The following is a 19,439-nucleotide window of genomic DNA, read 5'->3' as shown; positions in this document are numbered from 1 at the left end:
TGATAGTATGTATTGACATTAGACAAGAAGATCTAGTTCACAATTGGCAATTCATCCCAAATAGTTTCTAACCTCGCCTGAATCTTGGCTCTGTGCAGGCAACTTGTATTTCTTTACACCAGAGTCCTCAAATCATCTCTTGGTCTTGTACAGAGGAGCATAGCATGCTGGCCCAGATACAGACCCTCCCTGAACTGTTGCCTTGCCACAAGGTTGGAAGTGAGCAATCATCTAAAATGTCTTTATATGCTATAGCATAAACAGAACCTCCACTGGAAAAACCTGAACAGAATAATTTGTATTAGCTTTATATAGTATTATGGTCAGGTGCTCACAAAACGTTTAGTCATTTAATGTATCTTTTTTGGAACATCTATGTAGAATTGGGGAGGCAAGCAAAATCAGCCCTGTAAGTGCTGGTCTACTTCACATTTTCTAAATGTAATTTAGCATCATTTTTTTTTAGTTTACAGGCTCTGACTAAGGACAAATTATGTTACTAATTAATATAAGCCCCCTGTTTCTTAGCTGCTGACTATTAACATTAGGACACTTACCTGCCCTGGAGTCCAGCGATGTCGGCACCGCAGCCGATGTTTACATTGACTGGTCGGGTGCTACTGCCGCCATTGCTGGTAAGGAAACCCAGCACTGTAACCTTTTGGCTTCACGCCCGGGTACCTACTGCACATGCGTGAAGTGCGCTGTGCTCTTTTACTGACCTGGCAGAAGGGAAGGGAGTAGGGAGGAGGAGGGGGGCCAAGCTGCTGATGTACTTCAATGTGGCCCAGTCTCCCAGAAGTGGGGAAGGGGACCTGTCAAAAACAGGTCCCCATTCCCCCTCAAAGGTCCCAAATGTGCCAACTTTTGGGTGAAACTTTGCTTTAACAAACCTTGATAGTGTTTGCGCTGACCTGATTATGAATCAGAATGCCTTACAGAAGCATTTTCCTCCCAGAATAACTCCGCAATTAACACCCAATGTCAGATTCAGCTTACTTTCACAAAATTGTGTCTAAATCTAACATTGGTAGAATTTCAGGATGAACTCTACAGAGCAATTGTTGAAAAAAGTTTGAGACTGGAGAAACACATACAATATTTTCCAAAAAGTATGATGTTGTGTTTCTAGATGAGCATGGTTCTCTGTTATGTTGCCTATTATAGTAACAGTGCTTGGTGCAAGCCAACTCTTTTATTCAGATCAGAATTTCTTCAGGTTTCAAGCCATATATTTTTTTCGACTTTTAGGGAAAATTTGGTGCAACACTTTAAGTAAAGTAGATGTATGACTCTCACTGGTAACTCTGGATAGAGCTAAGACCAGTGCATGTTGAAGAGATGGTCCTTGAAGACCACACTTCTGACCTCTGAAATCACAGCAATGGGCTTCAGTGCTTATAGTAAAGCAGCCCTTACATATGTTGCTTTGCCCCATCCACACACTCCTCCCTGGTGAACCATTTTATTCTGGCAGTGGGGAGATGGCACCACTGATCAAGCAGCAAAAATCTGAAAGAGTAGATTGACTTCTGTACAAACTCCCTGCCCTTACACAGAAAGAAATTAGGCCATTCCCTGCTGAACCAGGTCAGTTTACATAGCCAAATACATCAATCTAAGAGAACAAAGTCCAGTGCACTCACAGCTTATCACTCTTCTTTGTTTAGTTTTAAATTCAAAAGGCAAAAAACTATGAAAAAAATCTTGTCGACAAATGTTTCTTGTGCAAAGTGCATGCTTTCTTTGTGCAACACATAAGTATGCAAAGTAAAACAACTATGCAGATGTATTTATTATCTATTGTTTACTGTAAATTAATTTTTTGGATTTGTAATTGAAGCCTGTCTCAGGGAAATTTTTACTTTGCAGTTCAGTTTTATGCACCAGTTTACATAAAGGATGTCGTGGATGTGGAGTGAAGAGAAGTGCAATTAAACTAATAAAATGGAGGACTTTAGCTGTGAGGAAAATTAACTGCACCAATTGTATTCTTTTTTGAGAAGAGTGTGAGGGGAGATTTGATTATCTTGTATAAATACATAAATAGACCATATGGCAAACTTGGTGCAATATTGTTCACTTTAAGATAATTGCAGTGAAAATGTGGAATAGACTTCCTGGAGACCTAATTCTAGCCAGCTCAGTAGAATGTTTTAAAAAATAGCTAGATCCATATCATATCATATATCCAATAATATAATCTTTTCATAATATCCAATTGTTTTATTGGATCGGGAATGAGTTTTTTTTCCCCATGTTGGAGCAAATTGAACTGTTTTATAAGGTTTATTTTTTACCTTCCTCTGCATCATTTGGGCTTTATGCTTCTTTTAGTTCAAAAGATTTATAATTACATTTTTTATATTGGTGAAACTTGATGAACTTGTATAACTATATAACAGATAAGGATGTGCAAAGGTCTCTAGGTTCAGTCCATGGGGGTTTTGTTGAGGTCTGTGTGAAATCAGAGTATTCCATGAATTCTACTTGTGGAGAGGGCAGAACAAATTTTAATATTTAAATCTGGCCACTCCCAAGGCCAATAAGTAAGGGGTTTTCAAAGAGGGCATGGGGAGCTGGACACTATCATGAGGGACATATACCAATGCAAAAAAATATTTTAAAAATGCCCTAAATTGGGGAGAGGGTTGTTCTTTTAGTACAACTTTGAATTTGTCATGGGAGAAACACAAATCCTTTAATCATTTAAATAACATATAATACATAGGTTCTCAAAACAAGTAAGAATATGAGAAAGAGAACACAAAAAAATGGGGGAAGGGGATTGGGGAGTTGAGATGGATAACTAAGAATGGTCCCAAATTTGAAACTCAACTAAATCTTGCTCCAATAATGTTCTAGTCATCGAGACATTATGTATTTTACTATTATGTGCTATGTTACTCAGTAGATGTATTCTATAATTGTGTCATCCTGTCCCCACTGTTTTTACTTTTCCAATTGTCTGTATACTTGAAAATCAGTAAAACAAGTTAAACAGCAAAGAAACAAGAGGGGGGTGGGGTGTTTAGGCCCCCAAGAGAGTTCCTTCTGATGGTGGTGGTATGTTTGCAGCAAAATTAAATATGAATACAATTATAAATATTTATTCACATCTGCAGTGTTGCTATATACTCACCTGCAGTCAACAGGCCTGATAAGTGTTTGGCCCCAAAAAAAGGAAATCTGGAGTGGGATCAGCAGGAGTGCTCATGTAAAAAAAAAAATATGACCTTTTGTTAAAGTATAGTTTATTCATTTATGAGCTTCTTTTTTCATAGTACCACACTGCACTGTCTTAAATGTTTAATAAAATGGAAAACAAAACACTTCAAAACCACAAACCCACATTCTCTAATATGACCGTCCATGTATGCCCAATTATTCCCAAAATATCCAAAATACAGATTTCAAGTACTGTATGTGTTTGTTAAAAATTGTCTAGGGTCAAGATAGAAAAGAAAAATGTAATTTTAATGCATCTGTTGCGAACAACACCATTGTGGTCTTCAGTCTGTGCCTGCATTATATCATCTGAACTAAAAGTACTAGCTGTTGTATGGGTCCACCATGCATAAGGTAACAAATAACTCTGTATCACTGACCTCAGTGGACGCAGCACCTCAATGAGACACGTTGGCAGAAAAAGCATGCACTCCTAGAAGTGCATAGCAGCTACTCTCTTTAAAAGTGCTGCTAATGTGCTCTTTCTTTTCCTGATCCTCCTCTGTAAGTGTGCATCTTTATAATTAACCCTGTTCATTGTGGTTCATATGCTAATATTACCAAATACTTCACTGTATGGGCTCTGTAAAAAAAAAAAAAAAAAATGCTTAGGCTCCTCTACTCATTCAATTATTACTATCAGTAAATCCTCAGTTAATTTCATACTTTGTTTTAAGACATTCTTTTCATATTCCATTCGCATTATTATTTTTATTTGCTTTTTTATTTTTTCCTTTTTATTTTTCAGAGCTATTCACTCCATCTTTTTTGGACATGAGTTGTTTTATATCTTAGGCGCTCTGAGTTTACTCCCTTTTAGTAATTTGTCTGTAAAATATTTATTTACCACAGATTCAATCTTTATGCACCTTCTTGTGATTTGCATTTTGGTGCGACTTTTTCAAATGACTGATATTGCAAACACTTGAGTTTTATATTTTTTCCTTCCTCTTTCTTTTCCATTTTTTAGCCTGGTCACTGTGCTTCCTCTGTCAACAGGTAGTGCCTCCCCCCCTAGAATACTAGGTGCTAAATACAATACAATCCCCCTGAGGAAGATACGATTCATCCTTGTATTGACACATGTTGGGGAGGGGACAGAACAGAGCAGAAGACAGCTGATCTGTCTCAGAAAGGATAGACACACTATTTCAGATTTTTTTGTGTTTTGTTGGTTTTTCTAGCCTGGTCATTGTGCTTCCTCTGTCAACAGGTAGTGCCTCCCCCCCTAGAATACTAGGTGCTAAATACAAAACAATCCCCCTGAGGAAGATAGGATTCATCCTTGTATTGACACATGTTGGGGAGGGGACAGAACAGAGCAGAAGACAGCTGATCTGTCTCAGAAAGGATAGACACACTATTTCAGATTTTTTTGTGTTTTGTTTGGCTTTCTATAGAGTGGTGCACTGAAGCATGGTTTATTAATAAAATAATTTTATAAAACTGTATCACACTATCAAGTCCCTTTATGTTTTGGACAAGTGAGGAAACAGCAGAACTGAGCAGCCCAGGACTCCATTACTGACACCAAACCCAGGGGTGGTTCACAAGCGGGTTCTGACTCAACTTAATTGTGAGGTCACATGCTCTAAGGTGAGCATACACACATAAGGGGGGGGGGGGCACCTGAGTGAACACAAGAACATTAGTTTTATTACCAGTATAAGCTGTAATTAATTTTAGAATGGACTGCAATATTTAATGATTTTACTATTTATATTACATGTTGACACTTATTGTGTGTGCACTGAGCACTTTTGATCACTTTAAATATATTTTTTTGCACGTATTTTGATCACTATATTTGATACATTAAGTTTTTGATTTTATTTTATTTTGTATGAACTTTTGGAGCTTGCACGAAAATACTTTATATATTTATTTTACCAGCACGTAGGCACTTTATACATTTCAACACATGTGTGGATTATAAGGTTTGTGATGCTGTGATCACATGCTCTATGGTAAAAAAAAACTTCTTTTGCACATCAACACATTTTTTATTTTGTGTCATTGCATCAAGGCACTCATGTTAACATCCAGATAGTGCAGCGCTTCCTCTAAATATTACATTTGCAGGGTATGGGACGTGGTCAGTGCTAGCAGTTGTCTGTCCTGATAGGTGGTGTTACATATATTACGATTTTGGGTAGCTCGCAAGATTTATTGGATATCTCTCTCTCTCTCTCTCTCTCTCTCTCTCTCTCTCTCTCTCTCTCTCTCTATATATATATATATATATATATATATATATATATATATATATATATATAAAGTAGTGGGTGAGATGCACACACGGTCAGTGAAACAGGTGTGCCAGCAATCGAGTCTGTCCCAAAGACTCAATATAAAAAAGCCGAAGAGGGATTGCTGCACAAATAAAGGTAAATTTATTAATAAAATTTACATCACATCAGGTATAATTCAGGTATTCAGGTGACGTTTTGGGCTAAGCATGATATCGCCCTTCCTCATGACCACATACCTGCAATAAAAATTGTAACCAACTTCACATATAAAGGCTTATAGCTCACATCTATCATTAATCAGTTAATTACATTCAGCTGGAATATATATATATATATATATATATATATATATATATATATATATATATATATTTATATATATATTAGGGATGAGCTTGATGTTTGAGTCGAAACATAAGTTGGACTCAAACATCGAGTGTTTGACCATTCGCCAAGCAGAGAATATTATGGGGCGTTTGTGGGAAATTTGAGTGCCGCGGAACATCCTATAATGCACTGAGAGATCGCAGTGCATTGCTGTATGATGATTGGTCTGCACCTGACCTGCATCCTTTGGCCAATCATAGCACGCTCTGCTGAGAGAGCAATAATTGGCCAAAGGCAGGGTGCCTTTGGCCATTCATGGCTCAGGGGGACTAAGTCCACACCCCACACTATATAAGGCTGCTTACATAACGGCCGTGTATAGTGTGTGGATGGAGCTAGATTGAGCTAGATTAGGCAGGCAGGTTAGTTAGTGGCAGTGGATTTGACTATTTCACCAGAGCTTCACATGTTGCCACTGGAATCTTCTTCCACTCCTCCATGATGACATCATGGAGCGGGTGGATGTTAGAGACCTTGTGCTTCTCCAACTTCCATTTGAGGATGCCCCACAGATGCTTAATAGGATTTAGATCTGAAGACATGCTTGGCCAGTCCATCACCTTTACCATCAGCTTCTTTAACAAGGCAATGGTTGTCTTAGGGTGGTGTTTTGGGGTCGTTATCATGTTGGAATACTGCCCTGTGGCCCAGTCTCCGCAGGGAGGGTATCATGCTCTGCTTCAATATGTCACAGTACATGTTGGTATTCATGATTGCCTCAATGAACTGTAGTTCCCCAGTGCTGGCAGCACTCATGCAGCCTAAGACCATGAAACTCCCAACAACCTGCTTGACTGTAGGCAAGACACACTTCTTTGTTCTCCTCACCTGGTTGCCACCACACATGCTTCACACCATCTGAACCAAATACGTTTATCTTGGTCTCATCAGACCACAGAACATCATTCCAGTGTGGCGTATGATCTGAGCACTGACAGGCTGACCCCCCCACCCCTTCAACCTCTGCAGCAATGCTGGGAGCACTCATACGTCTATTTCCCAAAGATATGATGCTGAGCACGAGCACTCAACTTCTTTGGGGGACCATGGTGAGGCCTGTTCTGAGTGGAACCTGTCCTGGTAAACCGCTGTATGGTCTTGGCCACTGTGCTGCAGCTTAGTTTCAGGGTCTTGGCAATCTTCTTATAGCCTAGGTCATCTTTATGTAGAGCAGCAACTCTTTTTTTCAGATCCTCAGAGAGATCTTTGCCATGAGGGGCCATGTTGAACTTCCACTTACCAGTATGAGAGTGAGAGTGATAACACCAATTTTAACACATCTTCTCCCCAATCATTTCTTCAGTGTTGTCACATGAAAAGATAGAAGAAAATATTTACAAACATGTGAGGGGTCTACTCACTTTATACAGATACTGTATATCAAATACACTGCCTTATATAGTGTGTAAACAGCCTTATATAGTGTGGGCATGGACTTAGTCCCCCTGAGCCCTGATTGGCCAAAGGCACCCTGCCTTTGGCCAATTATGGCTCTCTTAGCAGAGGGCATTGTTATTAGCCAAAGCATGCAGGACAGGTGCATACTTTGGCCAATCTTCATACAGCAATGCACTGCGATCTCACAGTACATTATAGGGCATTCCGCGGGCGCTCAAATTTCCAGCAAACGCCCCATATTGTTTGCTGTTCTGCGAACAGGCGAACACCTGATGTTCAAGCCAAACTTATGTTCGACCCGAACATCGAGCTCATCCCTATGCGATACTAGTAATAGTGTACAATAAGAAAGTGAGTCTATATAGTCGGGCATTATGCAACTTTAGTCGTGATTTTCTTTTTTCTGACAAGAATTCTCCTTTAAAGCTGAAATCATCCTAACATAATCTTGGTTTACAACAAGGCCAGGGTGTCCACCATACTTCTTTGTAATATTCTCGGTTTGACAAACCCAGTTTCTTGGTCTAGGTATGATATGTGAACATTATTGTTTTTTTTTCAGTTTTTCTATGAACTGTGCTTTCAGTACAACCTTCTAGTGAGCAATTGTTCAGTCTTGTAACAGACTTTTAGGTATAGAAGTAGCAGAATAAGCAAGTTACTTTCTGTATGGCATGACTGTCCATGAAAATAGTTCTATGAATTTACTAGTAAAAGTATGCTACAAGTTTGAGTGTAAAAAATATATACACCACAGGGTTAAGCTGACAAGACTTTTGGATTTGATTAACCCTAATAAGATACATGTTGTTATGTAAATTAAGTTATGAGGAGAAATATGATTAAATATATACCAGGGACTCGTAATGAGATTTGTTGCCCTGAGGTTGCAGTCTTGTGCTGCCAATCATGACCTCCTGCTTCACACAAAAAGTCGAAGGGAAATATTGCAGCATGAAACAATTTCTAGAAGAAAGGTGTATCATAATTCTGAAATCCTGTCCAAGCATTTTCCAGTATACTCAGAATGAGGAGAAGGCTGGTTATGTTTTGGAATATGAAGATCCTCTTCAATTATGTGTCTTTAAAGGAGAAGTACAGACAAAGCTCCTTTGGCTGTATTTCTCCTGTAGATCACAGGAGTGCAGTTTCGTTCTGCATTCCTGTGATCTCTTTTCCAGCAGATAGCAGGCTGAAGCCCACTGTCGGCTGACGTCAAAGAGCCAGTCCAGGCTCGGGCAAGATTGCAACCATATAGTCAGGATTCGCGTTGGACCGGGACCTGCTACAGCCTCTCTGTGAGCTGCTGAGCCTGCCCCTTCCACTGCCCAACGTTCCCATGAACATGGTGGGGGGGGGGGGGGCAGAGCAGAGAGCTGCTGACTGACAGTCAGCAGCTCACTACTCAGGGAGCTGTGAGAATCAAGTGACCAGCGGTGTTTGATCACTCGGTTCTCAGGCTTAGAGTGGGCAGGACGCAGATGCAACATTGGACAGATGCTGTGTCAGGTCACCTTGAGGTGACAGATGCACACTGTAGGGATCAGGAGTGCACCGCAAGGTTGTGGACCCTAAAGCTGACTGCTGCGGACAGGAGACAGATAACACCAAGGTTAGAGTGAAAAATTCCCTGGGGCGTGGAGTCTAAGAGCCAGCAGGTGTTCACCAGAGCCTCTAGTGGTGAGGATGGACTTGGCTGCAACTGGCTCCAGGTCGCGACCCCCAGGGTCCCCCAGCTCGCACCCACAGTAGGCAACAGGAGGATAGGGATAGTGAGGGATAAAGCCAAGGTCGGGGCCACAAGTAGACAGGAATAGTCAGGGAAAAGTGAAAAAATTTTTGTTGCGCTAAAAAGCAAAATCAATCTATATAAAACAAAAATAGCTGCTAACACAAATATTGCTGGAAACAATATATAAAGATATATGGACAATGATATAGCGCTCTATTCAAAACAAACAAAATATATAAAAAAGTTCATAAACAAAAATATAGTGAATGGCTTCAAAATACGATATCCTCAGATATGGTGATCACATCCAAAGGCAGAAGAAGGAATAGTCATAATCCATTTCATACGCAGAGGAGGAGGGGAACCGTCACCAACACCCAAAAACACTGACTCTTACCGTAGATGTACAGATAAAAACGCATGTAGTAAATCACCAAGGGGGAGGCAGTTTTCTATGCTGATTTCCCTTCGTCTACAGAAGCGCAATCATCTCAATGGGAGTCGTCCAATGGGAAAAGAGGATTCCTATTTCTGTTTAGTAGGCACTTCACTTCCCAGGAACTGCTTAAATCTCCAGACCAACAATCCTCCCAAAAACCATAGAAAACATAAAACAAAGTGGCCTCATTGCGCAGGTATACTGATAAACCAATAATCTTTTTATTCTCTAAAACCGTAGTTGAACTCACATTTAAGATGAGATATACAGGCATCAAATGACAATCGGCTACAGATGGAAAAAAACGAATGAAGACCACTCCTGTGCTCCTTCTGATGTCACCAGGTCCCAAAAAACGCCCGACGTTTCGCCACCAACGTGCGTCCTCAGGGGCATGACCGTGACAGAAGAAGGAGAGCTATAAATACAGATAACTATCAAACAATTAGTGGCCTACCTTGATTCAGGTGTCAGTCTGTGGCTGCAATGTGCAACCCATTAGAAATCACCGCCGCCCCACCATGTTCCCAGCACATTCAATTGCATTCAAACAGGGGGAAGGTAAACAAGGTGACCACTTCCGGTGCGCTGTGCGTATCAAAACACCGGACTTCCGGTCTAAAGATGCGCTCCAGCGGAAAAAAACCCCAAATATAAACGAAAAAAGAGATTAAAAAATGGTGTCCTGCACAGGAGAAAACCCAAACAGACCATATCGATCCACCCAACGAGTGCCCCAGGGCATCCAGCCCCAGAAGCAACCTCGTCAGGTCACTCGGTATACCCGGAAGTGAAGTACGTCTCACGGCGCACCACTTCCGGTGGAACGCATCTATACACCGGAAGTGGTGCGCCGTGAGACGTACTTCACTTCCGGGTATACCGAGTGACCTGACGAGGTTGCTTCTGGGGCTGGATGCCCTGGGGCACTCGTTGGGTGGATCGATATGGTCTGTTTGGGTTTTCTCCTGTGCAGGACACCATTTTTTTATCTCTTTTTTCGTTTATATTTGGGGTTTTTTTCCGCTGGAGCGCATCTTTAGACCGGAAGTCCGGTGTTTTGATACGCACGGCGCAACGGAAGTGGTCACCTTGTTTACCTTCCCCCTGTTTGAATGCAATTGAATGTGCTGGGAACATGGTGGGGCGGCGGTGATTTCTAATGGGTTGCACATTGCAGCCACAGACTGACACCTGAATCAAGGTAGGCCACTAATTGTTTGATAGTTATCTGTATTTATAGCTCTCCTTCTTCTGTCACGGTCATGCCCCTGAGGACGCACGTTGGTGGCGAAACGTCGGGCGTTTTTTGGGACCTGGTGACATCAGAAGGAGCACAGGAGTGGTCTTCATTCGTTTTTTTCCATCTGTAGCCGATTGTCATTTGATGCCTGTATATCTCATCTTAAATGTGAGTTCAACTACGGTTTTAGAGAATAAAAAGATTATTGGTTTATCAGTATACCTGCGCAATGAGGCCACTTTGTTTTATGTTTTCTATGGTTTTTGGGAGGATTGTTGGTCTGGAGATTTAAGCAGTTCCTGGGAAGTGAAGTGCCTACTAAACAGAAATAGGAATCCTCTTTTCCCATTGGACGACTCCCATTGAGATGATTGCGCTTCTGTAGACGAAGGGAAATCAGCATAGAAAACTGCCTCCCCCTTGGTGATTTACTACATGCGTTTTTATCTGTACATCTATGGTAAGAGTCAGTGTTTTTGGGTGTTGGTGACGGTTCCCCTCCTCCTCTGCGTATGAAATGGATTATGACTATTCCTTCTTCTGCCTTTGGATGTGATCACCATATCTGAGGAATAGTCAGGGACACACCAATAGGTCGGGATCCCAGGCAAACAGGGATAGTCAAGGACACTCCAAAGTCGGTAACGGAACAACAGCAGAGCACACGGCAGGTAACAGGAAGCTAACACACCAAGGAATACACAATGGTTGATCAGCACTGATCAGGTTAATATAAGGTTCCCTGATAGGGCCTGTGGTGGAGCCATGCTTAGAGGAAAGGTTATAAAAACCACCAGGTGGAAGTGGCTGGCCTCTTAGTCTGAACACATGAGGGGAGGTAAGCAAACAGGAAGATCACTGCATAACCATGACAGTACCCTCCCTCCTATGAGGCCTCCCCCTCCCCCGCCTGGTTCCAGGCTTAAAGGGAAACTCCAGATGGAACCTCCTAAACAGACTAGGAGCAAAGACCTCAGATGCAGTGATCCAAGACCTCTTCTCAGGGCCCAACCCTTTCCAATGTACGAGGTACTGAAGAATGCCTTTACGGAGCCCGGAATCCAAAACTTGACTAACCTCGTATTTTAGATTATCCTCAGAGACCGAAACCGAGGTAGGGAGAGGACGAGAGGACTTGAGGACTAAAGGCTTTTTAGGAATGGCTAAGGGCATGAGAAGATCAGGAGTCTGAGCAGGGTCCCCCGCACCATTAAATCCTTTACAGGCATACTATAGACACCCTCCAGGTATGATATTTTTTATTGTTTCACTTTAAGCATTAAGTATTAAAATCACTGCTCCTGAAAAAATTGCCGTTTTTAAAACTTTTTTTGCATTGATACATGTCCCCTGGGGCAGGATCCAGGTCCACAAAACTTTTTTAGGACGATATATGCATATTAGCCTTTAAAATTCGCACTTTTGTTTTCTCACATTCGAGTCCCATAGACTTTAACGGTGTTCGAGAGTTCGCGTAAACTTTCGATCTGTTTGCATGTTCTGGATGTGAACTGAACCGGGGAGTGTTTGGTTCATCCCTCATCATCACAAAGCACAGCCAGTTGAATGAGACCTCTTTCTTTTTTACAGTTAAAGCTAACCTTTAAGCAGAACTTTTTTTAATATCTTTAAAAGTGCTTTTTAACTTTGAACAAATGTGGTGTTGAGTGAATTATTAGAAATATTGAACTTGAGATATCCATTCTAATTCTCCTGCATTGCAGGACTAACTCACCCACACGTCCCTTTGCTAGACCGGAGGCCACTGCACTCTCTGACCCCAACCAGCGGTTTGGCAACTTACCTGCTGTAGTTCTGTTACAACAAGTGGTAACATCATTTTCACTGCAGATCCTGGAGTTTCAGACTCCCAGTCTCATTCACATATTGCGCATGTGTGATCAGCCCTAGCTTTGCCCTCAGCTCTGACTGCAGCTCACCCTCAACTCTTACCTCATTTCAGCCCCAACTCAATTCTCAACTGCAAGCTCTGCCAACACATGGCACAAATACTTTCTTAATTTACCATTGCATTATGGAAAATAAAGTGGTTTCTTCACACAGATGTTACGTGTCAGAAAACAGAAAATACCACTCCTGGAGAATGGAAGTATGCATTTTTCAGAGAGACACGATGATGTCAGTGGGGGTGAAAACCGATAATTACAAGAAAAGTAGGGCATTCTGAGTTACAGTTGGTACGCGGGAGGTCATATGAAAGCGCTAACTCAGGAATGCAGATAAAACGTATCTATGCCCCCTATCTGATAAACGAAGGAACATCACGAGTTTAAATAAGTCATCTCTCTGCTCTCTTTACCTATCAGTACGTTCCTCTTTAGATCAGAGAGCTGCTCTATAGAGCAGTGATTCTCAACCAGGGTTTAGTGGAACCCTAGGGTTTCTCCAGAGGTTGCTAGGGGTTCCTTCAGCAGATAAGTTCCCACTGACACCATTGATCTTTTTAGCTATCTGTAAGGAGGTAATTCTTCCCAGTGACCACAAGCGTAAGGACTATTCCTCTCACTGACCATCACACTAATGCATCATGAGTTGTAAATTTCAAATTTTTAGCAGGGATTCTTCGAGACTGGAGAATTATTTCCAGGGTTCCTCTGTGTTGAAAAGGTTGAGAAAGGCTGCTATAGCGGACTGTTAGCCCTTGTACACACGAGATTCCGACGACCAAATCCGTCTGAGTTATTCGGACGGATTAATTCTGGTTAAGGTCCGGAAGTGATGTTGCATACACACGGTCGGACCAAGTTGTCAGAATTTCCGGTTGCCAAGAACGCAGTGACGTAAGCCGCTTACGGCGGGCCTAGAAAAGGGAAGTTCAGCACCACGTCCGGCACCCTTTGGGCTCCTTCTGCTAATCTCGTGTCTATCGTGTGTTAGTAGAAGTTTGGTGAGAGACGATTTGCGCTTTTCAGATTAGTGATTTAGATCACTACTGCTCTTCAGTAGGGATGAGCTTCGAGTGCGAGTCGAACTCATGTTCGACTCGAACATTGCCTGTTCGCCTGTTCAGCGAACAGTGAACAATTTGGGCTGTTCGCAGCAAATTCGAAAAGCCGGAACACCCTATACAAGTTTATGGGAGAAATCTAAAGTGCTCATTTTAAAGAGTAATATGCAGGTTACTGTCCTAAAAAGTGTTTGGGGACCCGGGTCCTGCCCCAGGGGACATGGATCAATGCAAAAAAAAGTTTTAAAAACGGCAGTTTTTTCAGGAGCAGTGATTTTAATAATGATTAAAGTGAAACAATAAAAGTGTAATATTCCTTTAAATTTCGTAGCTGAGGGGTATCTATAGTATGCCTGTGAAGGGGCGCATGTTTCTGCTGCTTAGAACTGTCCCTGCACAAATGACACTTTGACAATGACAATGACAATAAAAGTCTTTTAAAATCACTTGCGGCTAAATTGTCGGCTCCCCGTAATACAGAGAACACTCAATGAGTGTTCTCTGTATTAGCCGACAATTCATTCATTCATTGATTTAAAAAAAAAAAAAAAAAAAAAAGCGTGGGGGTTCCCCTAAATTCAATTACCAGGCCCTTCAGGTCTGACATGGATATTAAGGGGAACCCCGTGTCAAATTTAAAAAAAAAATTGACGTCGGGGTCCCCCTAAAAATCCATACCAGACCCTTTATCCGAGCACGCAACCTGGCAGGCCGCAGGAAAAGAGGGGGGGACGAGAGAGCGGCCCCCCTCCCTCCTGAACCGTACCAGGCCACATACCCTCAACATTGGGAGGATGCTTTGGGGATCTGTGACCCCTCAAAGCACCTTGTCCCCATGTTGATGAGGACAAGGGCCTCATCCTCACAACCCTGGCCGGTGGTTGTGAGGGTCTGTGGGCGGGGGGCTTATCAGAATCTGGAAGCCCCCTTTAACAAGGGGACCCCCAGATCCCGGCCCCCCCCTGTTTGAAATGGTAAGGCCTACCATTTCACAAAGAAAGTGTCAAAATGGTTAAATAAGACAAACACACTTTTGAAAAATTCCTTTATTAAAAATAAAAAAAATTAAAAAAAGATTCCAGCGGTGCTAATCCACTCTTGCTATCCAGCGATGGATCTCCGGGGTCCAGCGATGGATGATCATATCCAGTGACGGGGGATCTCTCAGTCCAGCGCTATCCATACATCCTTCTTCTGTCTCCACTGCGGAGACTGCAGAGATCCCAGCGCTGACGTTTCTTATATTAGGGGGGCGGGGCCACCCATCACCTGACCCCGCCCCTCTGACGCTGGAGAGGGAAGCCAGGGGTTCCCCAGTGACGTAGGTTTCCGTTACATCAGAGGAGGCGGGGTCACCCATACATCACTGGGGAATCCCTGGCTCCCTTCACCAGCGTCAGAGGGGGCGGGGTCAGGTGACGAGTGACCTCGCCCTCCTAATATAAGAAACGTCAGCGCTGGGATCTCCGCAGTGTCTCCGCACTGGAGACAGAAGAAGGATGTATGGACAGCGCTGGACTGAGAGATCCCCCGTCGCTGGATATGATCATCCATTGCTGGACCCCGGAGATTCGTCGCTGGATAGCAAGAGTGGATTAGCACCGCTGGAATCTTTTTTTTATTTTTTTTATTTTTAATAAAGGAATTTTTCAAAAGTGTGTTTGTCTTATTTAACCATTTTTACACTTTCTTTGTGAAATGGTAGGGGTACTTTTGTACCCCCTTACCATTTCAAACAGGGGGGGGCGGGATCTGAGGGTCCCCTTGTTAAAGGGTGCTTCCAGATTCTGATAAGCCCCCCGCCCGCAGACCCTCACAACCACCGGCCAGGGTTGTGAGGATGAGGCCCTTGTCCTCATCAACATGGGGACAAGGTGCTTTGAGGGGTCACAGACCCCCAAAGCATCCTCCCAATGTTGAGGGTATGTGGCCTGGTACGGTTCAGGAGGGAGGGGGCCGCTCTCTCGTCCCCTTCTCTTTTCCTGCGGCCTGCCAGGTTGCGTGCTCGGATAAAGGGTCTGGTATGGATTTTTAGGGGGACCCCCACGTCATTTTTTTTTTTAATTTGATGCGGGGTTCCCCTTTATATCCATATCAGACCTGAACGGTCTGGTATGGATATTTAGGGGGACCCCCACGTCAATTTTTTTTTTTAATTTGACACGGGGTTCCCCTCAATATCCATGTCAGACCTGAAGGGCCTGGTAATTGAATTTAGGGGAACCCCCACGCTTTTTTTTTTATTTTTTATTTTTATCAATGAATGAATGAATTGTCGGCTAATACAGAGAACACTCATTGAGTGTTCCCTGTATTACGGGAGCCGACAATTTAGCCGCAAGTGATTTTAAAATACTTTTTTTCCTGCACAAATGACACTTTGTGCAGGGACAGTTCTAAGCACCAGAAACATGCGCCCCTTCACAGGCATACTATAGATACCCCCCAGCTACGAAATTTAAAGGAATATTACACGTTTATTGTTTCACTTTAATTATTATTAAAATCACTGCTCCTGAAAAAACGGTAGTTTTTAAAACTTTTTTTTGCATTGATCCATGTCCCCTGGGGCAGGACCCAGGTCCCCAAACACTTTTGAGGACAGTAACCTGCATATTACCCTTTAAAATGAGCACTTTAGATTGTGAACATTCGAGTCCCATAGACTTTAATAGGGTTCTAAAGTTCACACGAAGTTTAGGTCTGTTCGCAGGTTCTGGTGTGAACCGAACAGGGGGATGTTCGGCTCATCCTTACTCTTCAGTTTCTGCTTGTCTTTGTATATCTGATAATCAGTGCGTGCAGTCAGTAAGTATTTGTTTCTCATTGTGGACTATATCTTGGTATAGTACACTTTGATTTGCATTTCTTATTGTCTGATTGCTTCTGCTATTCAGTTCGTTCTTTCAGGCATTACTGTTTATCGGTACTTTCTGTTGTCCGTTCTGACCAGCTGACCATTTTCAAACCATGTTTCGTCTACGTACTCGTCGTAGAGTTTGTGCTGTGCAGGGTCTTCATGTTGGGGTTCTTACTTTGACACAAGCCCGGTCCATGAACAGGGAGGGGAGGCGTTTGTGGACCAAGAATTGGTTGCGCCAGTGTGACCAGTTCTCGCACATGCCTTTGCTCCGTGAGATCCGGGAGAATAATCCTGATGATTTCAGGAATTATCTCCGGATGACCGACCCCGTTTTTCACCATCTGCTGGCTTTGCTGACCCCTTATAACAGCAGGCAGGACACCTGCATGTGGCAAGCCATCACTCCGGAGCAGAGGCTCATCGCCACGTTGCGCTACTTGGCGACAGGGAGAAGCCTTCAGGACCTCAAGTTCTCTACAGGCATCTCCCCCAGGCTCTGGGGATCATTATTCCAGAGACCTGTTCTGCCATCATTCAGGTCCTGCAGAAGGACTATATGAAGGTAAGTTTGCTCCTTTAACATCACATTATATGTATTTAATGATTGCTAATGTCTTGCATTTCTTTCCTCATTCCCTAATTACCATCATTGCAATATGCTCTAATTCATATACTCTGCCCCTTTGTCCTCATGCATATTTGCCTCACTAACTTCCCCACCATGCTCTTCTTGGCCCATAAAACTATAGTCTAGTCACTTACCAATGTCTTTTGTCAGCTCCATAGTATTGCTTTCCCCTAAACCCCCCCCCCCCCCCCCCAATGTCTAAAAATGTGATGTGTGTGCTTCAATTCATGCAGAGTCACATTTTTTTTGTTTTTGGTTGTGCCAAACTCATTAGGAACCCCCCTCCCCCCAACTGCTAGCTCAGCTGATAGCAATCCTCTATCTGCTGACTTTACCAAACCCAATACACACTATACCTACCTTTTTAATGCTCACATTTATGGATGAATTCACCTAAGCATGTAGTGCAAGGGCCTGCCTCAATACTTTCAAATGCTACTTTTTTTTTTTTTTTTTTCCCCTATTAATTATCTTGATATGTAATAGCAGAATGTCAAAATGTGCTTCCATTTTGTTTTCTTTTTGGTATTATGACACTTCTTACCTGTCCGGTGGGCTGCCAATAGTGTAACTAAGGAGGGGCTTCCCAAAGTATCACACATTATTTAGGCATTCGGCTCTCAATCAAGCGGAGAGGGTTACCTGTCCAAAACATCCCCCCTCATTTTTTAGCAAGGGCCCATCAGATGGGGGGGATGATGACTCTGATAAGGGGACCTTATACTTTAGGCTTTAAATACTCAGTTCCTAAAATGTTATACTAATCTTGGCCAAAAATGTTTGTGTCTAATCTGCTTGCAATTTTGATTTGTCAAATTACACATTTTTGGTCTGGTTTCACTCCACAGTGTCCTTCAACACCACAGGAATGGCAGACTGTGGCCTCCCACTTTGCCAGTCATTGGGACTTTCCCAATTGTGGAGGAGCAATTGATGGGAAGCATGTCCACATCGTCCCACCACCCAACTCGGGGTTGTACTATTATAATTATAAGGGGTTTCATAGTATCGTGATGTTGGTGGTGGTGTCTGCGACATATGAGTTTTTGTATGTGGACGTGGGGCAAAATGGATGGATGTCGGATGGTGGAGTGTTCACACGGACGGAGTTCTACTGGCGTCTCCAGAGTGGCAGTCTGGGCTTGCCACCCCCACAGGAGAATCAGGAAGGACTCCCGTTCGTCTTCATGGCGGATGAGGCGTTTGCCCTGGCGAACCATCTGATGTGGACTTTCCCGATGAAGACCCTCACCCCAGACCAGAGGATTTTTTATTTCCGCCTGTCCAAAGCCCGTAGAGTGGTGGAGAACACCTTTGGAATACTGGCCAGCCGGTTCCGCCTTTTTTTTAACGCCTAGCCACATGGTGGAATACAAACTCAATCACATAATGCTGGCCTGCTGTGTTCTGCACAATTTTCTAAAAAGACATTCCGCAAACTATGCGGTCTCAGTTGTCCAACAAGAAGCAAACTTGCTGGAAAATGATAACCTCACGGGCCTTGAACCTGCTCATCCTGGCTTGCCCCCCCCCCAAAGCACCCGTGAGGTTAGAACCCAAAACATGGACTACTTTGGGGGTAGGGGGGCCATTGATATGCCAGACAATGTCTGAGAGGCATTTTCACAATAAATTATTCTTTGAAACTCCTTCATTTACTGCTTGGCTTGCTTTTAGGTGTCTCCTAGGTAAATTTATGTTTTTTCTTGTTGTGCCTTTTTCACCAACAGTGCAAACCCAAGTTCAGAGCGAGATGAGGGGACAGTCTCTTCTTCAGATAAGCTTATTATGTTGTGGATCTGCTACACACACACCTTGTTTTTGGTAACTAATGTATGTAGTGCATTACTGACCAAAATCGTGCTAATATTCAGCACCATGGCAGGAAAATGCCATGATTGTCCAAATTAACACATCACTGTGGGTGTTTTTTTACTAAAGGCACATACACTATGCACTACAAGTTCACTGCAAAAGTACACCTGAAACTGCACTTGGAGTGCAAAGTTGAGTTTCCTTTAGTAAATAACACCCATTCTCACCGCAATCAAAAATTTTACTCCAAATACATCTTTGGCGCAATGAAAAAGGAAGCCACACATTGATGATAATTTAACTTTTTAATCAAAGCACATTCACATGCGTTTAGTAAAGGGTTTTACAACAAACCAACAAATTGTGTGTATCAAAAACAGTCTTTCGGGTAATTTTTGTTTACTTGTTGTTTTTGTGTAAACAGGCATGTATCAAAGCGTAACATACAGAACACAGGAACTTACAAAGTTCAACTTTGAAAAGTGA

The sequence above is a fragment of the Lithobates pipiens genome, unplaced genomic scaffold (genome assembly GCF_037356315.1).
Source record: "Lithobates pipiens isolate NorthernLeopardFrog02 unplaced genomic scaffold, aLitPip1_a1.2 Scaffold_23, whole genome shotgun sequence".
NCBI classification, from domain to species: domain Eukaryota; kingdom Metazoa; phylum Chordata; class Amphibia; order Anura; family Ranidae; genus Lithobates; species Lithobates pipiens.
This window is presented reverse-complemented; position numbering follows the sequence as displayed.